Raw genomic sequence first — 13,154 nt, 5'->3', positions numbered from 1 at the left:
GGGGGAGAGGGGGAGAATCTCAAGCAGGCTCCTCGCTGTCAGCACAGAGCCTGATTCAGGGCTCAAACTCATGAACTGGAGATCATGACCTGAGCCAAAATCGAGAGCGGGACGCTTAACCATCTGAGCCACCCAGGCGCCCCTAAATCTCTAAGTAGAAGGACATGTGGCATCATAGTTTGTCCTTCTGTTAGTTCAACACTGGGGTTATTTCCAGGAATAAGTAGCATATTCTAATGCGATAGGGGTTGGAATTTAGGTCCTTAAATGCACTGGATTTTCAAAGACTTACATAAGCTATAAGTAGCTTTCCTCACATCAATTAAAATAAGAATTCACTTTCTTTACCCTTTTATTTATTTATTTGGAGACCGAGAGGGGGACAGAGACAGACAGACAGCGCATGCAAGCGGGAAGAGGGGCAGAGAGAGAGAGAGAGAGAGATGATCCCAAGCAGGCTCTGTGCTGTCAGGGCAGAGCCCAATGACCTAGGGCTCGATCCCATGAACTGTGAGATCATGACCTGAGCCGAACAAGAGTCTGAGCCACCCAGGCATCCCCTTTACCCTTTTAAATGCCACTGTCCCCTAAGGCCATGCGTAAACACTGATGTAAAAATGAAAAATTGTACCGGGAAGCTCAAGCACATTCATCTCAAACCTTTGCCTAAAAGGAACAAAAAGTTCTATTTAGTTCTGCAGTTTTCCTGTCTTACTGCCATCATCTCTCTCAATCAACTTACATTTTCAAGCCCAAGAAACTAACAAAAAAAAATGTTATTTCTCCCACAGGGAGCAAAATTAAAGCGCTAAGGGAGACCAGAAGCAAAGGACTGCAATACTCAATCCATTAACGGAATCCGGAGAAAAGAAACATAAATATTGAGCTCAGCACAGACGAGCAGCCAGCTCCTCACAGGACAGAAGGAAAGTCACAGTCAGAGAGTTTCTTTTAAAAAAAAAATTTTTTTTAACGTTTATTTATTTTTGGGACAGAGAGAGACAGAGCATGAACGGGGGAGGGGCAGAGAGAGAGGGAGACACAGAATCGGAAGCAGGCTCCAGGCTCCGGGCCATCAGCCCAGAGCCTGACGCGGGGCTTGAACTCACGGACCGCGAGATCTTGACCTGAGCCGAAGTCGGACGCTCAACCGACTGAGCCACCCAGGCGCCCGGAGAGAGTTTCAAACACACTCCAGACACTTCCAGTGGAGACAGAATCCCTGGAGTTGGAAGATCCCTGCTAAGGTAGGGAGTGGGGCGGGGGGGAGGAAGGATACCTGAGCAGCCACAGGAATGAACCCTGGGACCCCTGAACCCCCTCCCTCCCCCGGGGCCTAGTGGAACCCCTCTCTCCCTAAGGCTGCTGTTCTCCAAGTGAGGAAACTCTCAGCAGGATTCACTTGTAGGTTGTTACCCAAATGAATTCCCAAATTCACGAGCCCTAGCCCGGACACAGACCTCCTGACTTCCACAGGCTTTCTCAATACAAACAAATGACACTCCGTGCACTTACATGTGGATGCAAAACTCCAACCTGGGTCTAGACCCAGGACCAAGGGATCCACACTTACCTAGAAAGGGCAATCTCCCCACCCCTTTGTGCAAAAGCATCCCCAGCTTTCCAGGCTCTGTAGCTTCTCTCCATATAAAGGCTCCTTCTAGGGGCACCTGGGTGGCTCAGTACGTTGAGCGTCTGACTTCAGCTCAGGTCACAATCTCACAGTTCAAGGGTTTGAGCCCCGCAACGGGCTCTGTGCTGACAGCTCAGAGCCTAGAGCCTGGAGCCTGCTTCGGATTCTGTGTCTCCCTCTCTCTCTGTTCTTCCCCACTTGCACTGTCTCTCTCTCTCTCTCAAAAATAAATATTTAAAAAAAGAAAGAAAAGCCTCCTTCTGAGGTGGGTGTGAGCAGGTAAAAACACCTGCAGAGGCTCCTCAGGAAGAACCATCTGGGCCTTGAAGGTATTTCCCTTTGCAGACTCCGTGAGGAAGGGGGCGGGGAGCCTAGCTTAGGTCGCCAGCCATAGGCTTCTGTCCCATTGCTTTGGACTATAGTAGTATTTTTAATGACACAAACCCAGTATATGAAGAATCTAGGAAGATCACACAAACCCAATTTTATGTAGAAAAGATGGAGAAACTTGTAAGGCATTTTTCTAGTTCAACAAGAAAACCCATAAGTTGGGGCGCCTGGGTGGCTCAGTCGGTTAAGCGTCCGACTTCGGCTCAGGTCATGATCTCACGGTCCGTGAGTTCGAGCCCCGCGTCGGGCTCTGTGCTGACAGCTCAGAGCCTGGAGCCTGTTTCAGATTCTGTGTCTCCCTCTCTCTCTGACCCTCCCCCGTTCATGCTCTGTCTCTCTCTGTCTCAAAAATAAATAAACATTAAAAAAAAATTAAAAAAAAAAAGAAAACCCATAAGTATTTATTACTTTCATAAAATAAGGATAGTAAACATTACTTCCATGGCAAGAAATTGTCCTATAAACAATTAATCGGACTTGAATGCTCAAAGTGCTGGAATTATAGTTGAAATTGCTCTCCTTCCCCCTCACCAAAAAAACAAAACAACAACAACAAAAAAAAAAACAACAGCGGGGCACCTGGGTGGCTCAGCAGGTTAAGCAACCCGGACTTCGGCTCAGGCCATGATCTCACGGTTTGCGAGTTCGAGCCCCGCGTCAGGCTCTGTGCTGACAGCTCGGATCCTGGAGCCTGCTTGGGATTCTGTGTCTCCCTCTCTCTCTGCCCCTCCCCCACTGATGCTCTGTCTCAGAAATAAACATTTAAAAAAATTTTTTAAAAACGGCAACAAAACAGACCTCAGAATATTACTGCAACGTCTCAGGAAGAAAAACGAGAAACAAGAAATATCAACACATGCGATGTGATACTAAAATTGTATATATATATATATATATATATATACATACACATATATACGTGTATATATATGTATATACGTATGTATATACGTATGTATATACAGCTGAAATTCACCTTTGTCTTCCCTCTTTGGAAATATTTAATATGGTCTTTCTCAATCTAGCACTTAAATACATTTTACATTTAATTGAAAACTGGAAACCAAAAAAAAGTGCCTGAGTGTTATCAAGGTGACAAACCTAGGGATGGGCAGTGCCCACAGGGCAGATCACCCAGGAAAGTCTCAGAGAGGAACGCCCACCCAAAGGAGTTCGCGCAACCTGCCTGTGCCCAGGAAAGGTCCTGGGGGGAGGGGCACAGGAGTTCCTAAAACGTAGCTCCAGGTGCTTACTGTCTGCTTCCCTCTCGTGTAAAACATCCAGACAAAAATCACAAGCGTTTCAAATGGCCCATCCATATAATGTGGACGCTGCGTCAGTTTGAAATGCCCCCCCGGAGGACACATAGTTGATCCTGAGGCTGTGAACTGGAGAGGGGAAGTTGGCGTCTGGGGAGGCGGAGTAGGATCTGGAAAGTCAGGGATTTATTGCTGGCCTTAGGAAGAGCTAGGCTGGGGGAAAGGGTCGTGGATTTGAGACTCTGTTTCCCCAACATCTGGAACGCTCCGGAGAAAACGGGTGCCCCTGGGGAGACAGGAAGGGCTGGGGACCCCACAGACCACAGCACCTCCCGCGTACGAATCCCGGAGACGGAGTCACGACTGTCCTCTGACGACTCCCCCCCTCCCCCCGTGGCCACCGCACGGATCGGGAGAGACGCGGCCGCGCGCAGTGACGGGACAGCACGCCGCGGGGTCCCGGCTGCCCGCACAGCCCGCAGGCCGCGCGTGGAGGGGGACTGAGGTCGGAGCGGCGCCCCCGGGGACTCGGGGGACTCGGGGACTCCGCCCCGTCCTGGCACACCCGGCCCCGCACACTCACCATCTCCCGGCTTCTCGGGTCGCCCGGCGTCGCGCCCGCTGCTCCCGCGGCAGGTGCAGGTCACTGCGCGAGTAACGCTGCAGCAGAGCCACCCGGGACCTTTTAAGCGCAGGTGAGAAGCGAACCGGAGCCAGGCCTCGAGCTTCCAGGGGGCTGCGGGGCGTCGCCACACCCACCTGCCCCTGCCGCGGCCCTGATTGGACCGCTCGCAAGGACCCGCCCCTCCGCTCCTGAGTGACAACAGGGCAGAAGGTCCGGTTGCTTTTGAAAACCAGTCTTAGGTGGTCGCGAACCTGTCCCCTCCTGGGACGTTTGCTTTTTTTAAAAAAAAATTTTTTTTTTTAACGTTTACTTATTTTTGAGACAGAGAGAGACAGAGCATGAACGGGGGAGGGTCAGAGAGAGAGGGAGACACAGAATCGGAAGTAGGCTCCAGGCTCTGGGCCATCATCAGCCCAGAGCCCGACGCGGGGCTCGAACCCACGGACCGTGAGATCGTGACCTGAGCTGAAGTCGGACGCTTAACCGACTGAGCCACCCAGGCGCCCCTGGGACGTTTGCTTTTAAACAAAACTTGGTCCTGGCCCTAGGGGGACCGTGGCGTCTTCCTGCAGCTCCTTGTAAACGTGGGGACACAGGCGTCCAGAGTCCGTTCCGGTGGAGCGACTCCCTTGTTCAGAGGAAGAGGGGCCAGGCCAGGCGGGGTTTACACACAGGGTCCGAGGTCCTCCCTGGGTCGGGGGCATTGGCATGAGGCTGCGAAACCACTCATGGACCTACTCATGGACCTGTGACCCTTGTTTACAAAAACACTTTAAAAATGACCTCACGGGGGAAAAAATCAAATCAAATCAAATAATAAAAATGACCTCACGGGGCGCCTTAGTGGCTCAGTCGGTTAAGCATCAGACTCTTGATCTTGGCTCAGGTCATGATCTTGAGGTTCCTGAGTTTGAGATCGGTGTCAGCTCTGTGACACTGCACTGACAGTGTGGATTTTGGGATTTTCTCTTTCTCCCTCTCTCTCTCCCCCTCCCACTAGCTCTCTCTCAAAATAAGTAAATACATTTTTAAAAAATGACCTCACCGTATGCAATACAGACTGGTTCCATGTTGATCTTTAACGGTTGACAGCATTGAGGCTTCTATCCATCCCTTCTCCACCTGCGTGTATGTGGTACTTCAGCTAGAGAACTCCATGCCTTCTCAAGCGTTTGAGTTTTTTTGCTTTAAAATTTATACTTTTAGGGGCGCCTGGGTGGCTCAGTCGGTTAAGCGACCAACTTCGGCTCAGGTCATGATCTCACCGCTCATGAGGTCAAGAGCCACGTGAGGCTCTGTGCCGACGAGCCTGCTTCGGATTCTGTGTCTCCCTCGCTCTCTGCTCCTCCCCCGCTCTTGCTCTCTCTCTCTCTCAAAAATAAATAAACATTAAAAAAAATTTTTTTTTAATTTATACTTTTAATTGTGGTAGCATACACATTCTATAAAATTTCTATTTTAGGAATATAGCTCAGTAGTGAGAATTACCGTGACATTGGGAAGTCAATCTCAGAACTGGAATAAATGCCTACATTTTGAGATCACTCCTGCGTTACCAAATGCCATCTTCCTCTCTCCGATTCACATTATTTTCAGCTATTTGTCCTCCACGGTGTATTTCAAACAGACTCAAAGTTTGAATTGCACAGAAAAACAACCTGGAATATCCTGTATAAAACCCATGTGTCTCTCCGCTAAGTATATTTCCTGGGCACAAACGTCCTATGGGAAGGCTTTTAGTAGAGTTTCCCCTTTGAAAATTTCTGGGTGATCTGTCCTGTTGGCACTGACCCGTGCTGGGTTTGGGCACCTTAAAACGATGTACTCGCTCATTTCTCTTTTTCCAATAGGGTAAAATTTATTTAATTAGTAGAGCTTGAAAGAAAGCACCAAATGTTTCCAAGGAGGTAAGAAAGTGGTAAGTTTCAGAAAAAATAAGATATTCCAGTATTATATCCCATTTGTTAATAATTTTGATTTCACTTTTTCTTCCCCTGGGAGTGCGTTGTAAGTTTCTGAGGCCTGCTCTTTAATTTTGGGTGATTTCAAATCTGCTTAGACTGGCAGAGAGGAAGTATCCAAGCAAGACTGATTATTTGCAAAACAATGTCTTGCCTTGAAAACAATAATTAGTTGACATCTTTCTTTCCCCCCAAAGGAATAGATATTTGGGATTTTCTGGTCGAACTAGTAAATATGCATTACAGTTTCTTCCCTCCTTACCACATAAACACGGAGTTTGAGTGATTTTGTGCAAACATTGAGTTTCAGTGATGTTGGTTTGTGTCATATAGCATATAATGGTGGTCCTGGGACGCCTGGGTGGCTCAGTCGTTAAGTGTCCGACTTTAGCTCAGGTCATGATCTCACAGTCTATGGGTTTGAGCCCCATGTCAGGCTCTGTGCTGACAGCTCAGAGCCTGGAGCCTGCCTCGAATTCTGTGTCTCCCTCTCTCTCTCTCCCCCTCCCCCACTCATGCTCTGTCTCACTCTCAAAAATAAATAAACATTAAAAAAAATTCAACAACAACAACATATAATGGTGGTCCCAAGCAACTCCAGGGAGCATAGAGGCATGTGACTCAGGTCAATGACCTGAGTAAGACTGTTTGAATCGCTGCTTTGAATTCTCCTTCGATTCCCAAAATAGAATTGGTAGATCAGAGGATAATTCAGTTTGTAGTTTTTTGAGGAACGGTCATGTTGTTTTATATACCATCAACACGATTTTATATTCTCAGCAATAGTACAACAAGGGTTTCAAAGAGTATTTTCGTTTTCCTGATAGTGTCAGTTAAGGACAAAAGTCACTAATTTGATGAAGTCCAAATTTGATGAAGTCTATTGTTTTTTTTCCATTCTTGCCCTCGGTGTCTTATCTACGAATTCTTTGCCAAATACAAGTCTAGAATGGTTTCCTATGTTTATGTAAGTGTGTTATCGTTGTCATTTAGGTCTTTATCCTTTCTGGTAAAGTATTGTATGTGACGTCCTGTAAGAATAAAACCTCTTTCTTTTGCTTACGGCTATCCAGTTGGCTTAGCACAAATTTATGAGAAGAATATTCTTGCCCTATTCTTGGCTTCCACCACCCCACCCCACCCCCACACACAAGAAATCAGTTGACTATAGATGTATAGGTTTATTTCTCAAATCTAAATCTATTCCACAGATCTATAGGTCTACCCTTATGTCAGTATCACACTCTCTTGATTACTACTGCATTTCTCAAAGTTGTGACCTTAAGAAATGTTAGCCCTACCATTTTGCTTTTCTTTTTCGAGACTGCTTTGGTTATTCTGGTTCCCTTGCAACTCCATATAATTTTAAAAACCAGGTTGCCAATTTATATAAAGGAATGAAGTGGGATCATGACAGGTATGGTGTTGAGTCTCTAGACCATTTTGGGGGCGAGTGCCATTTCAAAATGTTAAGTATTCTGATCCACTTTCCCATTTATTTACACGTTTATTAATGTCTTTCCCCCACGTTTTATAGCTTTTTGAGTATTCACTATGTACTTCTTGTGCTAAACTATCCCTAAATATTTTATTCCTTTTGATTTCATTGTAAATGCCTTTCCTCATTTCATTATCAGATTGTTCCTTACAAGTGTATAACACTACAATTGATTTTTACATATTGATCTTGTATCCAAGCAATTTGCTGAACTCAGTGATCAGTTTTAGGAGGTTTTTTTTTAATGTTTTTTTTTTTTTTTTAGACTTTTCTAAAGATAAGGTATCTCAGTGGGAGGTAGAAATGCCATTACATCTTCCTAACCAATCTTAATGCGTTTCGTCTTTTTATGGGTAACAGCTTTGACTAATATGGCCAGTACACCCCCAAATATAAGTGGCAAGAACAGATATCCTTGTTTTGTTCCTTACTTCAGGGGAAAGCATCCAGTCTTTCACCACTAAAAATAATTTTAGTTTGGGGTTTTCACAGATGTTCATAACGAGGCTAGTTAATTTCCTTCTATTCCTGGTATGCTGAGTGCTTTAATCATAAAAGCATATTTCATTTTGCCACTTATTTTCTCTGAGGCTAATGAGATCTTGCCATTTTGCATTTTACTCTATTGATATCATTCATTATTACACTAATGGATTTTGAGATATTAACCCAAGCTCTCATCCCTGGAATATATCCTACTTGGTCATGGTACAGAATTTTACATATTGCTGGATCAGGTTTGTGGGTTCACAAAATGAGCGTGAAGTGTTCTCCTCATTTTCTTTTTTTTTAATGTTTAGTTTTGAGAGAGAGAGAGGGAGAGAGAGAGAGAGAAAACAAGAAAGTGAGGGAGGGGCAGAGAGAGAGGGAGACACAGAAACTGAAGCAGACTCTAGGCTCTGAGCCTTCAGCAAAGAGCCCTATGTGGGGCTCAAACTTGTGACCCAGGAGATCACAACCTGAGCTGAAGTCCAACGCTTAACCAACTGAACCACCCATGCACCCCATCTACTTATGCACTTCTGGTAGGAATATAAATGCATGCCGCCATTGTGGAAAACAGTATGGTAGTTTTTAAAAAATTACAGAGTGTTATTGTATGATCCAACAATTCCACTTTGAGTGGATAACCAAAAGAATTCAAAATATGGACTCAAACAGATATTTGTTCATCTGTGTTCACAGGAGCATGATTTACAGTGGCCTTAAGGTGGAAGAAACCCAAGCGTCCATCAACAGACGAACGGATCAACAAAATTTGGTATACACATACAAGCAGAATATTATTCAGCTTTAAAAAGAAATGGGGGCGCCTGGGTGGCTCGGTCGGTTAAGCATCTGACTTTGGCTCAGGTCACGATCTTGCAGTCTGTGAGTTCAAGCCCTGCGACGATGGCTCAGAGCTGTGCTGACAGCTCAGAGCCTGGAAGCCGCTTCGGGTTCTGTGTCTCTTCTTTCTCTGCCCCTCCCCCACGCCTGCTCTGTCTCTCAAAAATGAATAAATGTTAAAAAAAATTTTTTTTAAAGAAATGAAATTCTGACACATGCTACAGCATGGGTGAACCTTGAGGACATTATGCTAGGCGAAACATGCCAGGCAAAAAAAAAAGACAGAAAAACTGTATTATTCCACTTAGATGAAGTGCCTAATCAAATTCATAGAGACTGAGCAAATTATGGTAGCTGTCAGGGGTTTGGGGCACAGGACAATGGGGATTTGTTGTTTAATATGTATACAGTTTCAGTTTTGCAAGATGATTTGCAATTTCTGGAGATTGGTTTCACAGGGTAGTTCACACTAGTAAACTACTTAAAAATGGATACAAAAAATGGGGTGCCTGGGTGGCTCGGGAGGTTAAGCATCTGACTTCCACTCAGGTCATGCACAGTTTGTGAGTTTGAGCCCCACATGGGGCTCTGTGCTGACAGCTCAGAGCCCAGAGCCTGCTTTAGATTCTGTGTCTCCTCTCTTTCTGCCCTTCCTCTGTTCACACTCTGTCTGTCTCTCTCTCAAAAACTAAATAAACATTAAAAAAAAAATGTAATGGATAAACTGTAACTAAACACAGAATCCACAGAAAGAAATTTTTGCAAATAATATAACTGAAAAGTACTCGTATTAAGAATATATCGGGGTGCCTTGGTGGCTCAGTCGGTTAAGTGTCCAACTGTTGTTGGTTTCGGCTCAGATCATGATCTTGAGGTTCATGGGATCTAGCCCTGAGTAGGGCTCTATGCTGATGGCACAAAGCTTGCTTGGGATTCTCTCTCTCTCCTCTCTCTCTGCCTCTTCCCCCTACTCATGCACGCACTCTCTCTCTCTCTCAAAATAAAAAATAAACATTAAAAAATAAAATTGCAGTAAAATCTACATTAAAAATATTTGAGAGAGAACACAAGCAGAAGAGGGGTGGAGAGAGAGAATCTGAAGCAGGCTTCAACCCAGTGCAGGACCCGAGATGGGGCTTAATCTCATGACTGTGAGGTTATGACCTGAGCTGAAATCAAGAGTTGCACACTTAACCGACTGAGCCACCCGGGCGCCCCCGTAAATAAAATGTTGAAAGTAAAAAAGAATACATAGGGGCGCCTGGGTGGCTCAGTCGGTTAAGCGTCCGACTTCAGCTCAGGTCATGATCTCACGGTCTGTGAGTTGGAGCCCCGAGTCGGGCTCTGGGCTGATGGCTCAGAGCCTGGAGCCTGCTTCCAATTCTGTGTCTCCCTCTCTCTCTGTCCCTCCCCTGTTCATGCTCTCTCTCTGTCTCAAAAATAAATAAACGTTAAAAAAAAAAAGAATACATAAAGAAATCCTACAATTCAAATAATCTACATTTAAAAAGTCAAGGGATGTAGGAACACCTGGCTGGCTCAATCAGTACAGCATGCAACTCTTGATCTCAGGGTCATGAATTTGAGCCCCATGTTGGGTGTAGAGATTACATAGAAATAAATTCTGGGGAGCCTGGGTGGCTCAGTCTTGATCTCATGATTTCTTGGGCTTGAGCCCTGCATCAGGCTCTGTGCTGACAATGGGGAGCCTGCTTGGGATTCTCTCTCTCTCCCTCTCTCTTTGTCCCTCCTCCACTTAAGTGGTCTCTGTCTCTCTCAAAATAAATAAATAAACTTAAACACATTTTAAAAAAAAAGAATGAAAATCTCTAAAAAATTTTAAAAATGAAAAGTCAAGGGACGTGCATAGATATTTTCCAAGAAAGATTTACAAATGGCCAAGAGCACACAGAATGGGGAAAGGTGGTCAAAAGGTACAAACTTCCTGTTATAAAATAAATAAGTCATGGGGATGTAATGTACAGCATGGTGACTATAATATAGTTCATAGTACTGTATTATATATTTAAAATTTGGTGAGAGAGTAGATCTTAAATGTTCTCATTGCAGGAAAATAATTGTAACTACACACGTGATGATGAATATTAACTATACTTTTTGGTAGTGGTCATTTCTCAATATATACAAATATTAAATCACTGTGTTGTATGCCTGGCACTAATATAATAAGTCAATTGTATCTCAATTAAAAAAATTTTTTTGATGTTTATTTATGTTTGAGAGAGAGAGGGACAGAGTGTGAGCAGGGAAGGGGCAGAGGGAGAAGGAGACACAGAATCCGAAACAGGCTCCAGGCTCTGAGCTGTCAGCACAGAGCCCGACGTGGGGCTCAAACTCATAGACCGCGAGATCATGACCTGAGCTGAAGTTGGACGCTTAACTGACTGAGCCACCCAGGCGCCCCAATTGTATTGCAACTTTTAAAAAGAATGAAGTATTGATACATTCTGCAACACGGCATTCCCTGAGAAAATTATATCAAGTGATTGAAGTCAAACACAATGACGACATATTATATAATCCCATTCCTATGAAAGTCAACAAATATGGAATTTTACATAGACAGGAAATAAGTTAATGGTTGTCTAGGGCTGGCACTTGAAGGAGATAAGCAAGAAGATAGGACAGTGATAAGTAAAGTGTATAGAGTTTTCTTTTTAAGAGATAAATACGTCCTGAAATGAACTGTGGTGATGATTGCATGCATCTATGTAGGTACTGGAAACTGATGAGTTGTAAAAATTAAAGGGGTCTATGGTTATAGTATGTGAATTGGATCTAAATAAAGTTGTTCAACTCTTCAACAATTTGTTGGGACAGTGTTGGGAAAACTGGACAGCCACATGCAAAAGAATGAAACTGGACCACTTCCTTTCACCATACACAAAAACAAGCTCAAAATGTATTAAAGACCTAAATGTGAGACCTGAAACCAAAAACATCCTTGAAGAGAGCATAAGCAGTAATCTCTTTGACATCAGCCATAGCAACATATTTCTAGTTTTGTTTCCTGAGGCAAGGGAAATAAAAGCAAAAATAAGCTATTGGGACTACAACAAAATAAAATTTCTGCACAGCAAAAGAAACAACAGAATTAAAAGGCAGCCTACTGAGTAGAAGGGATTTGTAAACGACATATCTGGTAAAGTTTTAGTACGCAAAATACATAAAGAACTGACACAGCTCAATACCCCCAAAATAATGCAATTAAAAATGAGCAAAAGACATGAACAGGCATTTCTCCTAAGACATTCAGGTGGCCAACAGACACATGAAAAGATGCTCAACATCGTTCATCATCAGGGAAATGCAAATCAAAACTACAATGAGATATCACCTCACACCTGTCAGAATGGCTAAAATCAAAAATGCAAGAAAAAGCAAGTGTTGGGAAGAATTTGGAGAAAAAGGAACCCTCTTGAGCGGTTGGTAGGAATGCAAACTGGTGCAGCGACTGGGGAAAGCAGTATGGAGGTTCCTCAAAAAATTAAAAATAGAACTACCCTATGACCCAGGAATCACACTATTGGGTATTCACCCCCCCCCAAAATACAGAAACACTAATTCAAATGAGTAAAAGCACCCCTATCTTTAGGCAGCATTATTCAAATAGCAAAACTATGGAACTAGCCCAAGCAGCCATTGATAGATGAATGGGTAAACAAAAAGTGATATCTATCTATATCTATAATGGAGTATTACTCAGCCATTAAAAAAGAATGAAACATTGCCATTTGCAACAACATGGGGGGAGCTCGAGAGTATAATGCTAAGTGAAATAAGTCAGAGAAAGACGAATACCATATGATTTCATTCATATGTGGAATTTAACAGACAAAACAAGCAGAGGGGAAAGAGAGAGAGAGAGAGAGAAGCAAACCAAGAAACAGACTCTTAAGTATAAAGAATTAATTGATAATTATCAGAGGTGAGATGGGTGAAGGAATGGGGTAAATAAGGGATAGGGATAAAAGAGTACATTTATCATGATAAAAAATAACATAAAATGATTTATTTTTTATTTTTTTCATTCTCACATCCAATTTTATTGTCTGGACAATGACAAACATGCACATTTTAAATATTCGGTGTATGTAAAAATAAAATGATTTTAAAAAAAGAAATGCTCACCCTAAGGTTGTTCAAATAAGTAGATATATGCATTAAGAGTTTTGCTTTCTAGGGGCGCCTGGGTGGCTCAGTCGGTTAAGCTTCCCACTTCAGCTCAGGTCATGGTCTGGTGGTTAGTGAGTACGAGCCCCACGTCTGGCTCTGTGCTGACAGCTCAGAGCCTGAAGCCTGCTTGCGATTCTGTGTCTCCTTCTCTCTCCGCCCCTCCCCTGCTCACACTCTGTCTCTCTCTCTCAAAAATAAATAAACATTAAAAAAATTAAAATAAGCACTTTTTAAATTAAAAAAAGAGTTTTGCAATCCAATC

This window comes from Panthera uncia, chromosome A2 (genome assembly GCF_023721935.1).
Source record: "Panthera uncia isolate 11264 chromosome A2, Puncia_PCG_1.0, whole genome shotgun sequence".
Classification (NCBI taxonomy): Eukaryota; Metazoa; Chordata; class Mammalia; order Carnivora; family Felidae; genus Panthera; species Panthera uncia.
Note: the sequence above shows the minus strand (reverse complement) of the source record.